Consider the following 3,479-nt stretch of genomic DNA (forward strand, 5'->3'; position numbering starts at 1 on the left):
GGCACCCTGAGCACCATCCTGTAGCCACGGCTTCACAAGGTCACACTCCACACGTACCACAGAGCCACCCCAAGGGTTCAGCCCGGAGTCCTCCTCAGCACCTGGGAAGCAGTGCAGAACCGTAGAACCTTGGGAGATGGCCGGACAGATTCAGCGAAGAGTACCTATGCTCTGGGACTGGCCAGCACATCCAGCTCCCTCCTTCCTCTCTCTCATAATTGCATACATGGGTACATAAGGAAACGCTGAAAGACTAGTACAATGGACATCCCTATATGTACCTGCTAGATAGAACAGTTGACATTTTCCTATATTTACTTCTATCTCTGTCTCTTTTTTTCTCTGAAACATTTCAAAGTAATAGATGACTTGACATTTCAGCGTGCGTTTGAAAATCGTGTGCACATTGTACTCCATTTCCATATGTCACTGTGGTCCTTTGTTAAGCTCATTTTCCAGATGAGGAAAGGAACTGAAGCACAGAGAAAGAAGTTACACAGGAAATTGCAGACCTGAAATTTATATCCAGCTTTCACTAGCTCTGAAGGTTGTGAGAAGATTTTACAGTGATCTCTCCGACTGCGTGGAGGAGAAGGCCTCAGGTCAGTGCCTATCCTTTCTCACGTCTCCCTGGCACTCCCTTGTCTCCCTTTTCAGCACAGAGGGCACTTCTCAGGTGTAGAATGATTGCAGGCACAAGATCTCTCTCAAATTGAATCATGTATTTTAAAATTTATATTTAATTTTATACTTATCTATCATTTATGGCTATATTTTTGCATATGCCCATGTTTTATATTTTAAAAATGCATGGCAGTGGATATAAAGAAACTTTTTATACACATCTACTTAAATAAAAGTGTTATAATATTGGTAGTACATGGCAGAAATTATAGCAAAAATTGTCCCTTTGATAGGTGAATTATTCAAGCTTTAGCAATAATGTTGCAAACTCTGTGAAAGGGTTGCTGTGGGTATACACCACCCTTCCTCTGGCGGGGTCTGAACTTTAGGGGGCATTTCTGATTCCTAGTCCTGTCCTTGGCTGTCTTGGCTGTCTAGGGGAAGAGGAGAACCAGTCATTGGTGTGGCCTAAGTCGAAGGAGGAACTGTGGTGAGTCTTCTCCCTGACCCCCTTTTCCCACCCATCCTGACATATTTCTTCTGTTTTGCATTCCCAGTGCCAGGGACTGTTTGTGCGTCAAATACGACATAAAATGGATATCTTTCCCATGAGCAAAGGAAGAGGTGGGGGTGCTTACCCATCCCTAAGCCTTGGTTGCTTTCTCAGACACATTCTAAATAGCAAAGCAGTCTCCTCCAGGGGACCTTTAGAGGATGGGCTTCAGTGGCCCTCTGTGCAGCTCTCCTTGGTGGTGGTCCTTGGGAAGGTGAGCAGGGAGGGACTATGACATCTAAAGTCCAGGCTCTGACTACTTCTGTCCCTGGGAATCAGTGACATGTGAAGCTATGGCTAGATTTTTCATAGATCTCTTATTTGTATTCAAAAAGCATTCAGAAGTTTTTATTTAGCTAAAAGTTGGCTTTATGTTAAGCGGGAGGCAGTTGGCACAGAACTTGTCTATTGATTAAGGAAATATGTAAATCCTTGACAACCTCATGTCTGATAAAAGGGAATATGAGACACTGGAGTCTCCTCTAGGGGGCGCTAACCTCCAGAATCAGCTGTGGGGAGCCACGTGCAGGAAAGCCACCCTGAGTTGAAGAGGACTCACTGAGTGGTGCGCCCCCTGCCCCTGGCCATCTCTCCAAGGCAAAATGAACAGGCACGGTACTCACAGTCCTGCGCACTGGGAGGGTTTCCTTTCACTACTGCCTTTCAGAGCTGTCTCAAAGTGGGGTGGTAGTGCTGCCGCCCACTCCCAGATGGTGTCTAGATATCAGGCCGAACTGCCTGTCCAACAAGCCTGTCAAGTGATCATAGAGGAATCCTCATGGGGCCATACACATGGGTTGAGGGAGAGGATGCAGTGTAGCAAGGGAAGGGGGCCGGGGTTTCTGAGGGCCAGTGTAGCCAGGACGAGGGCAAAAGCACCTGCTGGAGCTCAGTCCATATATAACACTTCTGCTTGACGATGGAGCACTGCTTCATATTCTTAACTTTATGGCTTGGGGGGTTAGAAAGCACCCAACACGTGACATGGAGCTTAAGGCACATGGTGATGGGTGGCCCATGGGCAGTTTTGTCTCTACTAAGGCCCAACAGAAATCTAAAAGCTGTTTCTCTAAAGGAGAGTAGTTACCAGCAGAGAGCCACAGAGCTTCCGCCAAATCCTGTGAGTCTTCACTGTGATTTAGCCTAGAGAGGTCTGCCAAACACTCCACGCAGAATCCCTATTTGCCATTGACCCTTCAAGCAGCGTCAGTTCTTATGGGTTCTATGTCCCAAGTGAGAAGCCTGTACATCAGCCTGGACCTGTTGCAGAACTCTCTCTTGTGGGTCTCACTCAACACTGGAAGCTTTGTGGCTCACTAGGTAGATGAGTTGGAATAATATGCCTGAATGAGGAATATATTGCCTGCCAAACCCAGAGAGGTTCACCAGGGGTCGTGCCTCTTTCTTAGTGGTAGGAGGGGCCAGATACAGCAACACGCTCTTCAATATGGAAGGAATATGCCTCAGATCATTAAATCCTTCAATTTTTCACAAAGATAGAAAGCTTCTTTTTTTTTGTAGCATAATAGTATGATTTTTTGTTGTATGCTGTTGTATGCTATTTGTGGATTTTTTGGTGATATCTTACCAATGCAGCTAGAAGTCATTTCTTCCTTTTCATCAGATCCAGTCAACATAACATCATCAATGCAATTGACCAGAATAATGTTCTGCAGCATGAAAAATGTGATCAACATCCTATACACTAGGGCTGGAGAGTTGATATATCCCTGCAATAGGACGGTGAAGGAAAATTGCTGGCCTTCTCAGCTGAAAGCAAATTACTTTTGATGATGTCTACTAACAGTAGAGAAACAAAGAGTATTCGCCAGACCAATAGCAGCATGTCAGGTGCTAAGGGATGTGTTGAAACTATGTTTGGAATATGCAATTGAAACTATGTTTGGCATAACAGCAATTGTGTCACCATCTGATTAAATTTCTGATAATTGGAGTCACCATCTGATTAAATTTCTGATTATTCACTGCCATTCTGTTTACTGCACAGGTCAAATCAGTGAGTCAAATGGGGATTGGTAAGAATCATCACCTCTGATCTTTCAGAGGTCCTATGGTGGCACTAATCTCTACAGCCCCTCCAGGAATGAGACATTGCTTTTGGTTTGCTTAAATTCTTATGGGTAGAATCTGTTTAGTGGCTTTTACTTGGATTTTTCTATTATAATAACCTGAGCATACAAATCAAAATGGCTGCCACTTCACTTTCACCCTCCAAATCTCATGTAAAACATCTCTTGAGGCCCACCTGAACCAGAAAGGAATTCTGGGAAGCATGGCTCAG

At 44.7% G+C, this 3,479-nt stretch overlaps 1 long non-coding RNA gene across 1 annotated transcript; it reads left to right on the forward strand.

Moving 5' to 3' along the window:
* Window positions 1-470: 470 nt before the first annotated feature.
* LOC141409869 (uncharacterized) lies at window positions 471-2,921 on the forward strand. Its single transcript, XR_012432541.1, has 3 exons — window positions 471-602; window positions 1,063-1,114; window positions 2,802-2,921. It is a non-coding gene; the product is annotated as an uncharacterized lncRNA (long non-coding RNA).
* The last annotated feature ends 558 nt before the right edge of the window (window positions 2,922-3,479 follow it).

Source organism: Macaca fascicularis, chromosome 3, assembly GCF_037993035.2.
Source record: "Macaca fascicularis isolate 582-1 chromosome 3, T2T-MFA8v1.1".
Lineage (NCBI taxonomy): Eukaryota > Metazoa > Chordata > Mammalia > Primates > Cercopithecidae > Macaca > Macaca fascicularis.